The sequence below is a fragment of the Acomys russatus genome, chromosome X (genome assembly GCF_903995435.1).
Source record: "Acomys russatus chromosome X, mAcoRus1.1, whole genome shotgun sequence".
NCBI lineage: Eukaryota > Metazoa > Chordata > Mammalia > Rodentia > Muridae > Acomys > Acomys russatus.
Genome location: NC_067169.1, coordinates 29,881,129 through 29,903,614, shown reverse-complemented (window position 1 = coordinate 29,903,614; position 22,486 = coordinate 29,881,129). Strand labels below are relative to the sequence as shown.

Sequence of the window (22,486 nt, the reverse complement as noted above, 5' to 3'; positions counted from 1 at the left end):
CAACTCCTGATCCAGCTTAACAATCTCCAAACTGTTAGGAAATCTCATCAGCATACACTTTAATTCCAGGCTGAAAGCTGAGCAGGGTGCTTTTAAATTATCACTGGTCTAGTTTTCTGACAAGATGCTGATCCTAATAGATTGTCTCAGGAACTGAGGACAATTCAAAATTTATTCTGCTTTATGATTATTGACTTGACAGCTCCTGGCCTTTTTTAATCTTTGAGGATTAGTTTTGTTTATAGTTGCTTTGTAGTTAATATCTTTTGGCACCCTTTGGAGCTTTTCTTTTCTTTAAATGTTCTCTGCAGTTAGACAATAATCTTGTCAACAGTTATTGTCCTCCAAAATACTTCATTCTCAAAGAGAAGAATTGCACAAGATTTTTAGGATTGGTGAATATGTTAATGATTTTTGAAGCCCTGAATCTCTTTCTTTAAATGGCATTAAAATGAAATCTGATCATATTTTCTTTAGTATCATATGTCAACAGCTCGATACGCTGTGGGTTTTCATGGATAGTTGGTTGAGAACCCTTCACCAAAAGCATCCACACCAAGATTCATGACTCAATCATGTGTAGTTCAGAAACAATAAAGTGGAGAAAATCATTTCCAAATGTAGCCACTACTGTAATAACACATATTAGTAAAGGACATTTCAGCTTACAGTGAGCTCTTCCTCCTGTTTTCTCCCCCCAAATCTCATGAAACCGAATGAAGTTGGAAATATTGTCTCTTTCATAAGTAGGAGATAGAAGGTAGGCCAAAGTTTTCTTGGTTAACTAGGTATGGCAGATAGTAGGAGATGAGACTATATCGAGGCTAACAACAGCTATTTTTGTGGTTTACACCTATATATCACAAGAAAGGGAAAAATCATGTGCAAAAGTCTACTAAGACATGGGAGATAACATCAACTCTATGATAAATCTTTTAGGGAAACATGTCTCAGTGTCATAAAATGAAAAAAAAATTAATTAGTAACTATTTTAAAAAGCATGTAGCAAGTGTTGCAATGGGGAGAATTTGGGGACTCTGGCACTTTGTAGTTGGGTTGCTTAATTGAGATGATAAAATCTTTATGAAGCTGTTGTATTATAAGTGAAAAAAATTTATGTCTTTTGCATAATGTACTTACATTTGAGAGTTATTATAGTTGTTGTTTATGGCTTTATTAAAGACTGTCCAGTTGCCTGCTTTGGAGACTCTTCAGATAAACGCCTTCTTGTCTCCAGACTAGAAAATGTCAGGCCTGAAATTTGTTCTTTCTTTGTACTCACTGCCACTCGATGCTTTAAAAATTAATGTACTGAAGAATTACTTGTTTAGTGCTCATAAAATCACTTCTTAGGCTATTTACTTGAAAATGAATTTTATGGGGAGGAAAACATCAAGCAGGAAGGGCAGGAGAATTTCCTCTAAGGATGACATCAAGGCAGTTTACAGGTATTGAAGCAGCAGGTATTTCGGATGAAGAAGTATACACCTTTCAAATAATGACGAAAGCCATTGGAAGCACAACAGTGAAGACAAGTCCAATTTGTTAAATGCTCTTAAGATGTAGAGGTATGAGTAACACTTCAAACATGTTCAGCCTCTGCCTTCACACATGAAAGGAGTTTTATTTTAGTAACCATGGTTACCTTATGCTCTACTAAAATACTTGTTAAGTGGAAGAGACCAATGAAGAGTAAATTCAAACCCTGATGAGATGTATAATGCAGGAACTGGTCAACTAATAAAATTTCCTATTGCTTTGAAATTTTTGGCTCGTTTGGAAAGTGATGTAGTTATTTTCTATAAATGTATTTTCCCCATGTCATGACAGTACCTTGTCGTTGTATATAGTAATAGCTTATAATCTAAAATGGCAATTTCTCAGAGGAAAAAAATACTAACAGTGGAATTAGGAGAGTAATGAGGGAATACGGATGTGAGAGCAAAATGACAATTAATTTCTCATAATACATACATCTTAAGAAGTAATAGAAACCATAGAGTCTATGAGGTTACAATACTATAATTTGGGATTTAAAAAAAAAAATCAAAAGCAAGTACCATTCTTCCAGAAAAAAGAAAGTGATTCTAAGCAGTTAAACTGTGTTAGTATGTGGTTAATGAATCACTCAATGTAAGTGTGTGCAAGTAATTGTGAAGGGGTCCCCTACTCAGCTCTTCTATAGTTCAATGTTACACAGTGGCATTTGTCTGCTCTGTTTTAAATACAGATGGAACTACAATATAGATAGATTCAATAGATAATTCTGATAAACTTTCTGTTAGATGCCACCATCTTTTTCAACCTCTTAAAGAAAAGTTCATCCTAGAGAATTCCTGTGTCAAAAGGGCATATTTGAGGAGAAGAGAAAGCCCTGAATGAGCAAAGTCTTGAGTGAATGTATGCTGTAGGTATAGACATGGTTGTGTCAAGCATACAATAGCCTTAGGTTCAAAGGGATGGCAAAGCCTTCCTTGGGGGCCAGAATGAGATGGTTGACAGTGTGCGCAGAGAATGTCCATGATAGATTTCTCTACCCAGATACTCATGGCCTGAAGCTTGCTCCCCTACTGAAATGAACTGAACTTGTTTCCTTACTTCAGCTGTATGCCATAAACTCTGCCTAATAACGATATGATGGTGTTCAGCTGTATCTAACATGCCATGCATTCCAGAGTGCTGTGAGCTCTTCAGAAGAGGTCCCAGTTCACCTTATTCCAGTTTTTCTGTATATCTGTCAGTCTGTTGTTTCTTTGCTCCCTGGATATCCTAGTCAAGTCTGTCGCTGGAGCTGGGCTGAGTGTAACAAGTATGTCTATCTTTTAACACTACTTCCCATGAAAGGGTTCCCTCCTGCTCCCCTAGAAGAAAATGTTAGATGAAAAAAAATCTCAGATTCTCTGGTGCCTCATATTTGACCACCATCCCTTGGTGGGACGGCCTGAGGGCACTCAAAGAAAGAATAAGCAGGCTGCTAAGATGAAACTTGATAGCTTATTACCATATAGTGGGGGAGGAGGTCCCCCTTGGTCTTAGACCTAAGGGAGGGGAATAGAGTGAAAGTGGGAGGGAGGGAGGAACGGGAGGATACAAGTGATGGGATAACAATTGAGTTGTAATCTGAGTAAATCAATTAAATAAAAAAATTTTTAAAGAAAAAAATCTCATTAATATTAGTTGGAGAGTTAATTTTAATACTCTTGGCAATACCTAGTTTTCATTTAACAGTTATCCTTTAAGACTATTTTTATTTTTACTTATGTATATACATGTGTGTCTCTGTGTATGTGTGCACATGAGTTCAAGTGTCCAAGGAGATAAAAAGAGGGAGCCAGATAGCTCTGGATCTCGAGTTGTAGGCAGTGGTGAGCTCCTCAGTGAGAGTGCTGAGAAATGAACTCAAGTCCTCCGCAAGAGCACTACATAGTAAAAAGGAATAAGAAAAGGATACAAGACACTTTATGAGGAAAACAAAAGAATCATCTTTTGCTTCACATCTCATAATCGCCCAGTGTTACTCTTCAGTAGAACTCTTGTTCTTATTTTAACTCGTTTAGTGATGGCATTTTGTGGTAAGTGTATGGACAACCTGGAGTGTCTACAGCCATTCTGCCACCAAGATGAACATATGCTTGAGAGGGATGCTTATTCTTGGAGATGGGGTGCTGGTGACAGAATGACAAGGACACAGAACTGGAGTCCTGCCTTAATCATACCTCAAGGCCTTCTCTCTCCACCACAAACTCACCAGATTTTTTTCTTCTTTAATTTTATAGAGGAAGTTAAAATGTTTACAAATCAAAAGTTCAAAAGAAAATTTCTTCTCTTCTGAGTCACATGGTCTGATACCAGGCCTCTTTCCACTAGTATTTAGGTGGCCTTAAGCTCTGTTCAACTGCCAATCCACTACTCACCTAATGTTTACATCACGTTAATGCCCATTTTTCTTTTTTCTATTCTCACCCAAACTTTTAAGATGAATGCTCATTAATGTCCATTTTCTCACTTCTTCTCATACTTCACAATTTAATTTGATTCCTTTCTTAGCATCAAAATTGCTTAGACCAAGACCATTGGCCATGTCCACATCCTGAATCCAGTCAACAGTCTTCAGAATTCAGACATGTCACCAACTACCTTCAAAACTGTTGTCCTCTCTTTCTTTGGATTATGTATTTTCTGCCTTTTAAACTAGTTACAGCTAAGCATGACCTCATCATCTTGAATTCCTAAATATGAGTTTCTTTCAGTGTCTCCTAATTTAATAGTCTTCCACAATCCCCTCAAATTCTGAAGAAAGAAATCTAAGCAATAATTTGATTAAGTCTCTCAATCACCTACCTTCCATCAAGTTCTGTCATAAGAAAAAAGGAGAGTGAAAGACTCTGTCCATAAGAAGTTCTAAACTGATACAAGGACTTTGGAATCCAAAGATTTTAATAAAGTAGAAAACAATCTATTATTGTCTTATAGATGTAAATGCAAAGGGCACTAGAATGACAAAGTGAAAGCAACTAGGAGACTAACAGCTTTAAACTTTCTATATATCTGTAGGGAAAACAAAATAAAAACTTTATCTACTTATATTTAAAAAATAGATATTCAGGGGCTGGAGAGATGGCTCAGCAGTTAAAAGCACTGGTTGTTCTTCCAGAGGATATGGGTTCAATCCCCAGCAGCCACATGGCAACCCACAACTGTCTGTAAACTCCAAGATTTGACATCTTCGCACTGATGTCCATGCAGGCAAAACACCGATACACATAAAATAAAAATAAATAAATTATTTGTAAATAGATATTCATTCTTCTTAACCTTTTTGTGAAAAAATATTTTGCCAGGAACTAGGGGACATATATTTCCAAATGATTACCAGCACACACTAAATCTTAAGACAAGAGTGGCATTCTGTAGTATTAAGTATTAAACTGCATATCTATTTTTTTCACATAGGAACAAATGATTATTTCCTTCTAACTTTGCCCTTTGGTAGTAGAACTAATTTAAAGTTCTGGTTTCTTAACAACTAGAGCTGATCCACTCATTACATGGGATAGCAGGTATACATTTCTGAAAAGATTGCAAGATACTATCTAAGCTCTAGAACATATTTTGAATATCCACTTTACTATCACATGTTATAATAGAGATAAGAATTTTATTTCAGTACTTACAGACTTAATGACAATAAAAAATATAGCCAAATTTCTGGATTGTCCACTATTATCTATCTGGGAAAGAAAGTTTGCTTGATTTAATTCAGAGATCTGCATTCTAATTTACTCTTCTTTGTTTTTCACCATAAATTTTTAGTAAATTGTAATTTGTTAAATGGTATATTCTTTTAGGAACTACATTGGTAGATGCATAAATATATTGTGTATGAAAATATATTGTTCAGGATTCAACTTCTAAATTTATTAACTCAAATTACCTTTGCTAATAAATGTCTTGTCAGACACGAAGTTATAAATTACAGTAGTAGATATATGCCAAAAATGGCCCAGGTAAGATGTTGGTAGGAAATTTAGTTTGGACCAAGTGGTTTTAGTTTTTCTTTTCCTTTTTTCAGGCCAGGAATACAGATTCATATAATTGCTTTCAACATACATCAGTGAGAAGAAGGTCAAAAGTTCTCAAGTTTGATTTTTGTGTTTACCCCGTAGGCTGCAACACATAGTCAAGGGCTTTCAAAATGATTGAATTTGATTTCTTTATATTCTTCTAAATAACAAATGTTATAAGTGCTTGGTCAGTAGTTTAAGAAAAATTAATCGAAACATCTTGCAGGCAATGTAGGAAAAGCATAAAGGATGAGAAAGAAAAGTCAAGCAATTTTCAAATGGGCTTGAGGACATAATTCAAACCTGAGAAAGAAATTCATTAGCAAATAGAGTTTCTCCCAGATGTTAGAGGCTTCTAGGACCATTTTTAGCCTTGGGCTGTCATTAGTCACTTACTTTTTCTTTCATTTTGAGCTAGAGCATTTCCCAATCATACTCCATGTTGATAACTAACTAAACAAATGAAACATAATTCTTCTATTTTTGTTGTTCTTTTTTAGCTCACCAGGGTTAAATAATAAGATGTCTGTAGCAGAGACTCAGCATAATGGCTCATCTTCATAGCTAACAAGATAAGAGTTAGAGTCACCTAAATGAAGATCTTTCCAGAGCAGTTTAATTGAGGATGGAAGACACTACCCTGAATGTGTCTGGGACCATCCTTTGATCTGTTGTTTTGGACTGAATAAAAGGTAAAAATTGAGCTGAGCACCAGCATTCATCTCTCCTTGCTTCCTGATTGCAGATATACTGCAGCTAGCTGCCTCACTCTTCTGTCAATGCACCTTCCTTGCCATGATAGACTATATCCTCAGAATATGAGCCAAAACAAACACTTCATTCCTTCTTTTCTTCCTACCTTGTTCCATCCTTCTGTTGCTTTTCAGGTGTTTTGTTTTCCAGGGGTATGAGAAAAGTACACAAACCCTATACATAGCCATTTGTGATATTTCTAAAGTTATTTCTAAAGCAGTACTACTAAGATCTATTTCAGTAATGTATCATCTTGTGATTAAACACACACAATCATAATGAATAGCTATCTAATCTAACAGATAATTGAAAAACACCATTGTGTCTTCTCTCCGTGTCTTGACAATAGAATGATGTCTGCCCTCTAGAAGTCCTTCATCTCTCTCTTCCTGATCATAATCCTAAGACATCCTCTGCCTAAACTGACTATCTTGACTTTCTTGATGAATAACACTTACTTTGTATAGCTTATACTTGAAATGTGTGTCAATCAGATACACAATTATAATATAATCAGTTAGTATATACCTTAACTTGTTTATATCAGTCCTTCATTTGTATTTAATATTTATCCATATTGTGTAGCGGTCTAATTTATTCATTCTCTAGGTGAATGAATGATATGCTATCCTATCTATCTCCATTTGTTTATTACTACAACTATTGAATTGTTCCTGTCTGGAGTGTTGAGTAGAAATGCTGTAGGAAACATGCTAAGGCATATTTCCTGGCTACATGTAAGCACATATTTCTGTGGGAAAAAGATCCAGAGATAGAATTGCTGTTTCATAGGCTGTATACATTTTCAGCTTTATTCTCAAATATTATCTAAGTTGAATTTATTATGCATTTTCCCACTAATGGTGGATGAGAATACTCATTGTTATACCTGCTTACTAAAACTTTGCAATTATATGTACATATATAATAAATTGCCATTTTGATATACATACATATTCATGCATCTTCCTTCCTTCCTTCGTTCCTTCCTTCCTTCCTAGTGCTGGGAATAGAACTCACAAACTTATACATGCTAGAGAACTGATTTACCACTGAGTTATGTCTGTAGTCCAAAACTTTTATTTTAATATTCTAATCAGTATGCATTAGCACCCCATTGTGCTTACTAATTTTCAAAATGTCTTTAAATACATACAGTAGAAATGTTTATTTTTTTTCAACCAGTGTGTCCTCACTAGGCCCTGCAGGCACAAATAGTTACATTTTATCTATATGTACCCTATGGACTCAATTTCCTTAGTGACTCATAGTGATTGGCTTACCCATAAAATTGAAAAAGATTAAAGCAATTCACTATAATCTATTTAATTTTAAACATACCTGTAATTTTAATTTCTATGATGTTCTCCTTTGAACATTTTCTTCCCTTTTTCATTACTTGTAATGAAATTACTTAGCAACCGTTTATTACTTGGAAGTCTCTGCCAATCAGTCCATCTTATCTCTCCCAAGTACAAGGACAAGCTAAATTATATTTTTCTCTGAAACCACGTGGAACATTAAATTAAAAAGGGCAGCACACTAAATTGAGTAACACACCAGAATTCAGTGATATTACTTATTAAACTCTTACAAAAAAAAGCACGGTTATTACTTCTTGCATCTTATTCCTTACATGTAGATAATAATGTCTTGTTAAAGTGCTAAAAACTGGAACTTTGATTAACCAAAGTATTTTACTTCATGTAAAATATTGAATAACTCTACTATCATTAAAAATCTAAAAGAGAAATACAAAAGAAAGTGATGTAGCCTTTTAGTGGAGCAAGGCCCCAGATTCCATTTCTAACACTGCCAAAAAGTCTCCTCCGGGAGAAATAGTTGCAATCTCTTTCATATTTGGTATATAAAAGACCATTTTTATGCACCTTCAACTACCCTTTGTCTATATAGTCATTCTTAGTATTTTTCTTCTTAGGAATTCTCTCAAAAGGAGCATTTATATTCGTGCCATCAGTCCTCTGAAGGATCTGCTTTCATGGAGGAGCCCTGTCTCCTATAGCTGTGTACCAACTTCCAAAAATATAATCATTTAAATGAAAACATAACTCAGATTTAAATAAGTTACACATTTCTAGTAATTTTGTTGGGCTAAAATCTTTTATGACGAAATTCAAACAGTAATACTTAGCCAGAGAAAACCACTTCTGGCAACTATCTGTAAGGATAAAAGGCACGTAATAATATTATTTCTTCTGGTCCTTTCTGGAGAATGTTTATTTTAGAAAACACTTAGAACTTGACACCAAGTAGTACAGTTACTGATATATCAATAGCATAACTTAAAACTGCAATGGAAGCAACTTATGGACTCGAAAACCATCTTCTTTAGTAATGACGGTCTTCATTCCCCTCTTAGCTATTTCACAAAATGTAAATGTTGGCTTTGATGTACATCATTAGTCTTATAGTAGTACAGGATCCTTTCATCACAAATGATCTTTGAAACTCAAAGGTACACCATATTCAGTGAAAATGCCTGTGAGACTAACATCTGAAGGGCTTCAGTCACTTTTTCAAACAACACTGGAGCTCAAAGGCATCAGAAATTTCATTTCTCATTCTTTTCGGTGAATAAACTTTGTAATGGATTGAAATATTATGTCTTCATACAAATTTAGTATGACAAAAAAGTATATAGAGGCTTGTTGAGAAGTGTAGAATCTAGTAGAATCCATTCGTCAACCATATAGAATTGAATGCTAGAAGTACAATCTATATTTCTGCTTGGAGCAGGAATATAAGTCTAAGGAGGGAGAGGGGTGAAAGAGTGGGAGAAGCAGTGGGTGAGGGAAGAGTAAGTGCACATATTGGGTAAATATTTCATAAGACACAGTCAATCTCAACATCAAAGAAGCTTTCTGCTATAGCAGGTAGGAGCAAATACAGAAACCCACAGCCAGACAGTACAGTGGAGTGAGAGACCTTGGAACACTCATCCATCCCTAAATGTGCTCTCTTTATTAAACCTCACAACCCTCAGAGCTCAGAGAACTCCACAGGAGAGGAAGAAGAAAGAATGTAAGAGCTGAGGTGGAGAGATGGCTCAGAGGTTAAGAGTACTGGCTGCTCTTCCAAAGGTCCTGAATTCAATTCCCAGCAACCACATGGTGCCTCACAACCATCTATAATGAGATCTAGTGCCCTCTTTTGGCGTATAGACACACATCTTGGGAGAGCATTGTTTACACAATAAATAAATAAAACTTTTTAAAAAATCCCTACAGATTCTTAAAAAAAAAAAAGAATGTAAGAGCCAGAGGGGATGGAGGACACCAGGAGAACAAGAGCCTCTAAGTTGAGTGAGCCAAGTGCATATGAACTCAAAGACTGAAGCAGTAAGCATAGGGTCTACGCAAATCTGCACCAGGCTCTCTGTGTATATATTACCACTTCCAGTTTACTGTTTTGATGGAATCCCTGTGTCTCTGAAGGAGTGAGTCTTTGTTTCTTGAGCCTTCTATTGGACTCTTTTCCTTCTATTTGTTTTGTCAAATTCCAGTGTATTAGTTTTTGTGTTATCTTATCATATCATATCATATCATATTATATTACCTTAGAAGCCTATTTGTTTTTTTAATGAGAGACATAAAGGGAGTGGATTCAGATGGGAGAGTAGGAATGGAGGAACTGGAGTAGAGGGAGGGGAAACTGTAATCAGGACATAGTATGTAAGAAAAAAAACTATTTTCAATAAAAGGGGAAAAGAGGCAATCTATTAAATGTGACTGAATTAGAAGTGAGAAAATAACTATGCTGAATTTACATTACTATATTAAATTTATACATCATAAGGTTTTTTCATTCAGAAAATGCAATATCCCCAATACATTCTACCAATAGCATTCATGAAATAAAAAATGAACATGGTAATGGAATATGATAATATTTGAAATTGAAGGCTCAGATTGTAGCTGAGTGGAGTACTTGCCTAGCATGTAAAATGACCTGGGTTCCTATGAGCATATACAGGGGGAGGAGGTCCCCCTCAGTCACAGTCATAAGGGAGGGGAGTAGGGGGAAAATGGGAGGGAGGGAGGAATGGGATGATACAAGGGATGGGATAACCATTGAGATGTAATATGAATAAATTAATAAAATATATTAAAAATGACCTGGGTTCAAACCCTACTACTAACTTAAATGGGACTGTTTTTTCTTTTAAAGAAAAACCATACCAAAATTAAATAATAATATATAGCAGATTAACCCACCTGTCTTTGACCATTAAAGGCTTGCAAAACCTGCCTAGACATTGCACATGTACCTTTTTTAAAAAGGAGAGAAAATTTTCAGCCACATAAATTGTATTATGACCCCCTTAAAAGATAACACAAGGCATAGTAAAACGTTAAAGAAATTATGTGAACAAACATCCACTCATAGCACTTAACCAGAAGTGGTCCAAGGACTGTACCAAGGGAGCACAAGAGGAGAAGAAATAAAGGAAAGCAGTTACAAAATGACCTACCTGGAAAACTTCAAAATTATAAGGCTAAGACAAAGATAGAATCTCTCTTTCATTTTTTGTTTCCTCCTGTTTTTAACCTCATAACTCTGTTGCTCCTGTACTATTTATGCTTTCCATTTCCCCACCATGCTCCTTATTCACTAGTGTTTTTACTTCATTGGTTTTTTTATATGCTTAGTTTATTTTATGTATTGCTTTGTGGCTTTGTGTGATTGGTTGTTTTGTAGAAAGCCTCCACCCCAACCCAGCCCACCCTCATTACCCAGGCTATCATGGAACTGTCTATGTAGGCCAACCTGCCCTGAAATTCACAACAATCCTACTACCTCATCTTCCCAAGTGCCAGAATTATTGGCATGATTCACCATACCAAGACTCAATTGATTATCCTTTATTGTTTTGTTCCTTTCTTTTCTATTATGATTATGATGATGATGATGTAGGTTGTGCTTTAATTTTTATTTACTCTATTTATACATTTAGTTTATTTTTGTTATTGTTAATGCAGGAACATATCATGGAAACATTGGTCAAGATGTAGAGTAGATGATAGGAAAAATAAAAGTAGAGGGGAAGAAAACTTGGAACATAAAATACTAAACAAAGAAGAAATTTGGGAGTATCAAAATGAAACAATGAAGATGAGGGATAACTGAAATAGTATATCTACAAAGCAGGGTTACTGTCTTGGGTTTCTATTGCTTTCCTAAACACCATGACCAAGAACAACCGGGAGACTCTTACAATCTATCACTGAGGGAAGACAAGACAGAAACCCGGAGGCAGGAACTAAAGCAGAAACCATGATGGAATGCTGCTTACTAGATTGCAAAACAAAGTTTCCAGGGCTAGATTTTGGATAACTCCTTATGAACTGTTGGTCGGGGAGGTCCCAGAGGCCCCATAAACAATATAGGATCTTGCCCTTACTCATTGTTGCCCACCATAACTAGATGATATGACCCTATTGCTAAAGGTGCCCCAGACTTCAATTACAAGATATAAAGCAAGCTAGAAGAACTGAGTCAGAAATTTCCTCATCAGTGAATAACACTCAAAGTACTGGAAGATACGATGTAGGTATCTGAAGGGAGGGGGCATTAATGGTCTTACCCATCTGGGTATCCTATAAACTACAAAATAAACCAGCCAGACAAGATGCTTCCATTTATGTAATAGTGACACAGTTGTTTTGGTGGAAACCAAGAACTCTTTAATATGATTTGAGATAAACTCCACTATATCAAATCCATGTCTAGTATAGTAAGCCTCATCAATAATTGATGTTTTGAGAGCCTAAAGGCCCAAGGGGGAAATTTAATACTGATATTTTAGTAGATTGATATGTCAAAGTTTCTTCTAAATATCTATGTTTATATCCATAGGGGAAAGCTACTTTTAACCATATCAAAGAAGTCTCTTTTGTTGTGAATGGAAGTGAATGCAGAGACTTCTGGCTGCCCAAAGTGCTGAGGATAAGTGACAAATAAAGGCCCGATCCCTAAATAAGATATTTATATCACCTTCTCTAAGGGAACACTGCATGAAGGTGAGAGGTAAGAATGTAAGAGGTGGAGTATAAGAAGACTGTGAAATTTGCCGTCTGAGCATGACACAACCATTGCAAAATCATGAACTTTCAGTAGCTATGGTTCCTTTCAAAGACCTTGCACAAGGCTGGCTCTGCTAATAATCAGTCATGAATTAGGGAGGGGCTTAAAAGGCCCCACTCACTTCTGAACTTTAGGCTACTGACAGATTCTTGGAGAGGGAGAGTCATTGTCATCAATTTCCATGCACAGGTTAGCCCACAGGCTCCAATGGATACCTCTAAATCCATGATCACAGATAGCCCTGGTTAAATTCAATGGATCACAAAACAAAATAAACAGGCATGTGATAAAGACACTTGTGGGAAGACAGTGTAGATAAAAGTGGGAGGAAATTAAGAAAGAATGGGATGGGAGTAATCAGTATGCACTGTGTATATGTGTGAAATTGTCAAAGAACAAATTTAATTACTTTTTAAAACAGAAAAGTGCAAAAATTTAAAAAGCAAGATAACATGAATTTTCCAAAAGAAGCAGATTAAATGCTGATATAGAATATACTAGATCAAATAAAATAATGTCAGAAAAGAAAATAAAGAAAGAATATCAGGTTTTGATGATAGGATTGAGGAAGTATTACATTTAGACAGTAATAAAAAAGAAAGAAAGAAAGAAACTGAGCTGGAGAAATGGCTCAGCAGTTAAGAGCAGTGACTGACTGCTTTTCCTGAGGACCCAGGCTCAATTCGCAGAACCCACCTAGCATCTCACAACTGTCTGTAACTCCAGGATCCAACAGCCTAACATAGACATACAGATAAAACATCAATAAAAATTTTTAAAAGAAAAAATGAAACTAATGGCCACAACATTAAAGACCCCTATTACATTATTGAAAGACCAAAAGTATGAATTTTAAATCTTGAATAAGGTACAAAAATTCAGAAAACTGCTTGCTGAAAATATAGCAGAATCTTCTGACAATGTAGGGAATGGTATAGACATCCCAGTATAGTATTTAGAACCACGAATAAATATGCAGGGACAAAACCTTTCTGTACCCATTATAATTAAAATGCCAAAAGTATAAAACAAAGACAGAATATTGAAAGGCGTAAGAGAAAAATTTTGGAGTTACCTTATGAAAGAGAATACAAAAGAATTCCTAGAGAAACCCTATAGGTCAGGAGAAAGTGGACTGATGTACTTCAAGGTAATGTCTGCCTCTGTAGGCTCTTCTAAATTAGAAGGGGAGTCATTTACAAAGCCACTCTTGTCTCCTGGGTTCATTCTTCTCCCTCAGATCATCTACTTCACTCCCAGATTACATTCTCCCACATCCCTCTTCACTAGGAAGAAGCATGAACACATCATTGGGCTACTGAGTAATCATTCTGTGATTTTCCCTATGCATATTAAAGTTAAATACATTTGTGTGCCTTTTCTCCCTGTTGTTTCAGCAGACTCTGTTATTGAGCCTTCCGAGAGAAAGTTTAAACATTCTTCGGTTTCTTCCATGAAGTGTTTTATTAAGCACATCCCAGCTCTCAGTGGACTAGTCGTACATACTGCAGATGCAAAGAGGGAAATGGAAGAGTCTGTCAGGAAGAACAGAGGCTCGCTAACTGGAACCAAGATAAGCACATTGGTGATTTGCTCTTCAGGGAGCCAAGTATGCTCAGGAATGAGCAGGGGGAGCAACAATGGGCCTGACCACGCAAGATGCATGGGGGTTCTAGAAGATACATTAGCTTTTGATTCTGGAAGTGGAAATCCCATCCTAGGTCATCTCTACAGAACTGCAATGCCCACGGATGGGCACTTCATTTATTACATCAAAACTCTGAGTTTTTACCCAAAGATGGAAAAATACACCAAGCTAATTTCTAACACTCTTTCTGCTACAAATAAAAATAGGGAAATGAGAAAATCCTTTTCCGCTGTTTTTCCATGTTCTTTGGCTGGTCTATGAATGAAAATTTACATAAGATAGATTAACAAGAAAAAAATTTTAATTACATCTATTTTCATGAAAATCCAGTACAAATATGAGAGTCATGAAATAAGACCAGGGCTGGGAGTATAGGCCACGGGGAGATTCCACTGCTGACATGTGTGAGGTCCTCAGCTCAATTCCCACACAAAGTAACAGGACTGAATTTCATAAAGTATTTTGAGTTACAGAAAGAAATGGGGCTTGAGTCTTCTAGAGGTTGAAAATGACAAATTCTAGACGGCTGAGAGGAAATGTTTGGTGAGTATATGGAAATAGGTGGTTTTCTTATGTATTAGCCAGACATTGTATCACTGTGACAGAATCCATGACATAGTAATTGAAAGGGGGGAAAGGTTTACTTTGGCCCATGGTTTCAGGGAGTCCAATGCACATTTCCTTGGATCCATGAGCTTAGGCAAAACATCATGGTAGCAAGAGCATAGGGTAGAGTAGTTTTTACAGTATTATTATTATTATTATTATTATTAGTAGTAGTAGTAGTTTTACTAGCAGTAGCAATAGTAGTAGTACTTTTCATTTTCTGCCACTGAATAAGTATGAAACAGTAGGCTAGAAGAGCCAGGGACAAGATATCTCTAAGGACTCACCCCAAGTGACTTACTTTATCCTTCTAGTACCACTTCCTAATGTTTCCCAAACTCCCCCAAATTGTGCCATCAACTGGAAACACATGTCCCTGTGAAGACATTACATATTTAAATCAAAACTTTAGGATCCATGTGCCCAAAGGCATATGGCTAGTTCATGATGACAAATGCACTTAGCCCATCTCTGAGAGTCTCTTAAGTCAACATTTCCACCATTGTTAAAATTTTCTAGTTCAGGCAAGAGATATGGCCTGTCAGGTAAAGGCACTGCATGTGCCACCAAGCCTGATAACCTGGTTTCAATCCTTGACCCACATGGTAGAAGGAGATAATTGACTCATGTAAATTGTTCTCTGACCTTCACAAGCGCACTGTGGTACTCTCATGCCCTTCCTTATCATGTGTGTGTACATATAGGCACACATTAAATATACATAAATAAATATAAGGAATAGAAGTCAAGTTCAAGATAGCCTATGAGAAATAAAGCAAAGTTTGAAGTATGAATCCCTATAAAAAATAGAAAACTTTAAGTTACATACTTCTAACACATGATGCCAAAGAAAGTGTTTATGTTCCAAAAGGGAATAATGAGGGCATATAAAGTTGGAATAGGACCAAAACAAGACTGAAAATCTGCACAGAAACTCCTAAATGCCATATTGCCATGTTTCGGATGTGAGGCATACATGGTGTGATGGGTGCTCCAACAGGCTTGGGCAGCTCTCCCCTGACAGCATCGCCATTTGCAGGCCATATGTTCCCTCTTGGGTGGGCTCTGTTTACTATCACAGCATTTCTTCAGCAAGTAACTATGATCCTGGCACTTCCAGTATACTGGAATCTCCATCAAATTTTGGTCAGCAACCGCACAGCTTCGTATATTATCCAATGGTCTGTCTGTGGAAGACACAGAAGGTTAAGAGTTCATATCAAGGTGAAAAATGGCCCAAATTCTGCCACTTACTTTCTCTGTGACTTTGTGTCATGAGCATGCTGTGTCAGAAACAAACAGTAAACATAAACATGTTTTTGCCTTTCGACAATGCCTGTATTTATTGACAAACAATAAATTCACAAGGCACAGGAGTTTTAATGGTAGCAATTTGCTAAGTAATTTCACTTTATTTGATAGCCCTGGGCAAATAAGATTCTTTTATGCCAATCTTAATCAATGATACTAACTCTCAGAACACACACTACACATCACACAGCAAATATATCCCATGCCTGTCTGACCTGTCTCTTTGTCTATGGCCCCCAGCCCTGTGTGTGTGTGTGTGTGTGTGTGTGTGTGTGTACACGGAATATAATGACAAGGTATCTCCCAAAGTTACTCCCAGGCTCTACCTCCTGAAGTTTCCAGAATCTCCCAAATTAATTGTATCAGCTAGAGATCAGCCATTCAAGACATGTGCCTATGGGAGACATGCCATATTTAAATTGTAATAGTTTGTTATGTAGATGAGTATTTTTCAAGTGATAAAGGTGAGTTAGCATTTCTGTTTTTGAAACGGATATCTTTATTAATGTAAATTTGTTTAATAGATGGAAATTTATTTTTATTAGCACATGTTAATTGAACATATTAATGGGATAGAAACTTCTTTTATAAAAGAGCACCTTTTTGCAGTTGCTCCTGTGTCATGCAAATTATCAAAATCAATTTGCTAAAGGGAAGTATTGGGGGACTAACATCTAACATGTTTTATGCCTCTGTGTAATAATGTGTTTGAGGGCAGCCTGGGCTACATGAATTCCAGCCTCACAAAAAAAAAAAAAAAAAAAAAAAAAAAAGAATATAAAAATCAAAAGTAAATAGGAACCAATGTCTAGTAATTTGGTATGTATTTTTTTTCACTAGCTCTTGGAAGAGACTATTTAAGAATCTTTGGAATTTCCAGAGTGCTTTCAGTGTCTCTTCTATTTATTCTAGTCCCATAAGTACACTTGGGTTCATGTTAACGTGATGTTTCAGGATGGACATTAAACATGCTAGAAAAAACAATCATTTCTAATGAATAATTGTAGCTTTGCACCGGGTGCTGCTTTCCTGATCTCTGTGGAGGAAAAGGAAGCTGGGTATTGAAGTTCAGTCACACAGCCAAAGATTAGTCAATCACCCCTATACAACATAATCTTAGTAAAAACTCTGGACACCAGGATAAGCTTCTTGGTGGTAAGCTTGTGGGCTTCCTGGAAGAGTGACATGCCCTCATCCAGGGGGAAAAGTCATTGGAGTTGTATATTTCTCCCTATGCACCCATTCGTTTGACTTGTAATAATCATAAGTCTAATGCTTTTATGACGTTTGTGCTTCTAGGAGTCATTCCAGTGCATTATCAAATCTGAGAAAATAATAGAAATTCCTGAAGTTGTAATGTAAGCGAATGCAATAAGTTCACCTCCTGATGAATGCAAAGCCAATAACCATAGACAGAGAATGAGAATAGTGAGGAGAGATTGCTTACTTGTAGTTACTAAGGAGTGCACTGGAGGCATTCTCAAATCAGCATTGTCCTCTGAACGAAAGAAATAAAAGAGCATTCACTGGGAAAGTTATTTCTATTTAAATAGGAAGTACAACATTACATGTAGGAGGGACACATTCCTGAGCATGTTCACACATCTGGGTAAATAATTTACTATTATAATTTTAAAAGAACGGGTCAGTGTGGTGTGGCAATGTTAGCCAGTTGCTCTTGCTAGTTTTCTGAAGTCCTTTGGAAAGAGCAACAAAAAATAACTTTGAAGTCATATTCATGTTCTTTTAAAGAGAGCAACATTTCCTGCACATAAAGGAGCTGACCCTTAAAAGTGCAGGCCTATTACCAGAGGCCTGACCCTAAGGCCCCGATAAATCAGGTCCAATCACTCAACCAAATGAAAAAATGAAAATGTCAGTGTTTAAAAACAGGAAAGGAACTTCAGTTAGTATAGTTATAATACCAGGAAGACAAGAGGACAGATGGCCTTCACCCTGTGTTTAGAGGTACTGATGTCATAGACATCATAGGGAGGAAACACATGGGACTGGGCAAAAGTATGTATAGTTCATCTTGGTCAAACTGCGGTTTGCCTGATCTCTGTCTTTGGAATTTTCAGTTGTGTTCTCATCCCTTGTGATCAGAAAAGCATTGCTGCCTGTGGGGTAGGTCCTACTCTTGTCACAAGATATTCTGCTATCATATCTGTTGTCGCTGAAAGTCAAGGGAAATGACTCAGAGCAAAGGAGGCAGGAGCAAAATAGAGGCAGAACTGTAGAATTTTGATCTTAATTTTAGTTACCCATTAGACATTTGCATGGCCAAATGAAGAGTCAGGGTTTGTAGCATAAGTTATCTGTAAGTTCACTTTATATGGATAGTAATTAACAGTAGTTCATGAGAATTGCATGAGGGCTGGAGAGCGTCACATTTGTATGTGACCTTTGTAGTTAAGGCCATTTTTGTTGAGAGAGTACCTTTACCCTGTGGCATCTCCATTAACTCAGATGGATAACATCAGAATTGTCTTATGGTAGTGCAGAAACAAAACCAACTATATCTTCAATGGGGGAAGCAAGTGAATGAACCTCCGTGGAAGACAATTTAGGGGTCTATAGAAAATGGGGGGGGGAGGAATGGGAGGATACAAGGGATGGGATAAACATTGAGATGTAACAAGAATAAATTAAAAAAAGAAAAGAAAAGAAAAGAAAATTGTTTTGCTGGAGGCAGGGAGATTTCTCAGTGCTTAACAGCACCAACATCCACATGGTGGCTCACAACCACCCCTAATTCCAGCTCCAGTGATTTCAACCCCCTCATCTGGTCTGAGGGTACCATGAACACACATGACATACATTCATGCATGTGCACAAAACACTCAGATACACAAAATAAAATAAATCTAAAGGAAAAACTTTAAAGACTACTGCTGCTTATGACTATCAGCTTTCAAAATTGTGAAGTATCTTTTATGGACTACAAATGGGATAATAGTTCAGAGTAAACTATACATAGTTTTTCATGAAACTCTAATTTTTTTCTAGATTTGCTTTAAAACGAACCTGAGAGGGCTTGAAATTCATCCTCCAGCATCTAAGGAGAATCAACATCTATGTGGGACCAATACTGGCTGCACAGTGTATACCAGGCCGCTTCCAAACTTAAATATTCAGATAAGCTGTATTTCACCTCCACTGGCACACAAGCATCACAAGCCTCCCATCTAGGAAATGCCTTCAGATGTGCAACTCAGCACAGACTCTGCACTCTGTGGACATTAACAATCATGAAATTAGTACATAAATGAACAAAACCATCTTGTTTTTTTTTTCTCAAGGCTGGTCTTGTCTTCCATCTAAAACATGAGGCTCTCATCCACAAAGGAGAGTGCCCTATTTTTCCAGTCTCTCCACTGACCTGTTCTGCTCTCTGTATTTTCAATTTGACATTTCCTTTTGTGCCTCTGATTTTTCTTTGTGTTGTTGTCCTGCTTTTCATTTAGCTGCTGTTTTGTGTATGTAACCGAAAGTTCCTGTCACACAAGTCATATAAGACAATCCAAAGGTAGCAAGCACCTTTCATGTGACTTCAAATACCATGCTAACTTTACATGCTAGACACTCAAATAACTACTGAAAACAACCTTACCTGGGAACAAGACTCCAACATTATGTGGGAATTTTCCTATGGATAAATATGAGGTACCCATAAATTAACAGGACAATTTAGAAGGTATTCTCTCACCAGTGACTCTCTGAGACCAATCCCTGAACCATCTGCTCCCATATGTTCTGAGAAGTTTTGGAGATCCAAATTCTCCAGCCCCCTTCCCTGACCCCTCTGGACTTTTAGAACCAGAAACAGTGGAGTGTATTTCAATGGGCTGTTGTATAGATTTTTAATTTTTCTAGAATCCAAGATCCAAATGATCAGGAGAAGCCAGTACACGTAATGCAATGCAAGTGATTTTCACTTCTGCCTGTGGCCATGAACCTGGTTATACAGCTTTACAGGCAGAATTACCAGAGCTCTGAAGACAAACCAGCATGCTGCTCCATGGTAGTCACTTCTTTGCCCCATGCCATTCCATTCCTCACAGAGGAAAAGAACCATACAAATCCACTGGGAACTTTAGACATTCCAACATTCATCCTAACCCACATTTATGCTCCAACTACCCATCTTCATCTGCTTGTGGAGAGACTTTCCAATAGGCTCAGTTGGACAAACCCATTACTGAATCTCCTAAATGTTTAAATGTTTGTTTCCAGAATGCTTGGCTCAAGAGAATCGGGGGCAACAAGCTTTCAACACACTTGTTTGCCTGAATTTTTAGCCACAGTTCAGAGGAGCTCTGTTGAATGCTGTTCTATGTCATTAACATTCCACTCCCCTTGCTAGTGTGACTCATATTTTGGCATCTGTTCCTGTTGGCAAGAGATGAGACTTTTGGTCATAGTGCAAAGCATGGAATTCTCTCTCATATGATTCATTTAAATGTCTTTTCTCTTCAAAATCTCCCTAAAGACTGCTGCCAGAGGTGCTGACTCCTCTCAGATCCTCTTCTGGAAAGTGTCTTCTGAATGGGGGTGGAGAGGATGTTTTCACTTGGGAGGATATCTTCCAGTATTATAGAATCTGGAAGTGAATGTAGACAGAAAAAAATTCTTCAAAACAAAGCTGTGTAATTATGCACGACAGATTAAAATGACAGTCTGCAGGTGGCACATCGCTTTGGAGGTGTGATCACAAACACCAGCCTCCTTGGGAGATGAGGTAAAGGCAGTTAGTGCTTAAATTAGTTTATCTCTAATTTGCATTTGATGTTGGCCCACCAGGTGGGAGCAAGTTGATGAGTTGAGAGTCTCTGTTTTGCAGAAGAGCGGTTCTCTCCCTTCAGCATGTCTGGAGACTTGGCATGCCTATGAACTCTGCTTAGTTCACACAAGAGCTTCTGAAGCACAAGAGGCTCACAAGTGTAAGGAGGAACGGCTTTGAACTTGGGGTCTGGTTTTTCCAGCAATGATGCTGGATGTAGCAAGCACCTCACTTGTATGTTGCACATATTTTATAAACTTATTCTTTATTGTGCTAACATTTTCATGTACCTAGCTCAGTTTTTTTATTTAAAAATGTTTTTAATTTATTCACTTTAAATTCTGATTGTAACTCCCTCCCTCATCTCCTCCTGGTCCCACTCTCCCTCCCTCAACCCCTGCCCCTTTACCCTAGTCCTCAGACAGGAGGAGGCCTCTTATTCTATCATCTGACCTCCGCCTATCAAGTCTCATCAGGACTGCCTGTATCCTCTTCCTCTGTGGTCTGGCAAGGGCAACAGAGTACATGTCAGATGTAGCCCCTACTCCCCATATTTTGGGACCCACAAGGAGACTGTGCTTCCTATCCACTACATATGAGTAGGGGACCCTGTGTCAGTTTTATATCACTGAAAATATCACTTTAGCCAGTGCTTTCAAACTTAGGTAAATATTAGAATCACTAAAGACTCTTTTTTAAAAAATCTCAGTGCACCAGTCACCAAGATTGATGACCTCAGTTTGATTTCTAAGATGCCACATGGTGGAGGGAGAGAATTGAGTCTCACAGGGTGATCTCTGACCTCCATGTACATGATATGTCCCACCGTACACACACACACAAACACACACACACACAAACACACACACACAAACACACACACACACACTGTTGGATCTGTTTCTTAACAATTAAACTTTTTTATACAACCCAACTAGCTTACACAAGAGGGAAAAGAGGTTAAAAGGAAAAAAGAGTGAACCTTCCGGTGTCCGTTCCACGGGATGGGTCCCTTGGTGTCTCTGGCCTGCACACTGGTCCGGCCTGTTCACTGATCCTCTTGCCAATCCATGTGCATGCACTCAAGCCTGGTCTGACCCTGACCCTCCTCTCTCTGTCCCCTCTGCTTGCCTGTCTGTCACATGCCAGGGATGGTCTTCCTCTCCCATTGAGGGTCAATTAGAAACACAATAGTCCAGGTGGAGTCCCCAGGTCCACTTCCTGAATTCCAGGCCCAGGATGGCTCCACCCAGTCTATCTCAAGCTTAATCTCAGTGAGTATCCCGAGTACCTGTGGTGTGTCCAAGAGCAAAGCCCACCAAGACTGTTTTCACCTGTGACAAAGCTTACAATTCTACACACACACACACACACACACACACACACACACACACACACACTTAACATAAGTAATGTAATAAAAAGAAACCCCGGTGATCAGGAAATGATATTCTCAAACTATGAGAAAGCTTTTTCTGATGTTCTCGTCAACTGGTAAAACCAAAGCATGTCACAGGAAGAAAGACCCAAGACCTAGATTCCAAAGAACACGCAGAGTCCAGGCAGTTTGTTCCAGACTATTGTCTGGTCTGTGGGCCCATTTATCTCTCTCAAAATCATTCACACTTCCTCAAAATTGCCTACATCATCCACTTCCCTATAAACAGGAAATATGGGAACTGTAGAGATAGCACAGTAGTTAAGACCACACATTAC

At 37.5% G+C, this 22,486-nt stretch overlaps 1 pseudogene; it reads left to right on the top strand.

Moving 5' to 3' along the window:
* LOC127185199 (mortality factor 4-like protein 1) overlaps positions 1 to 19,179 on the top strand; it is a 113,566-nt pseudogene extending 94,387 nt beyond the window's left edge.
* Positions 19,180 to 22,486: the final 3,307 nt, after the last annotated feature.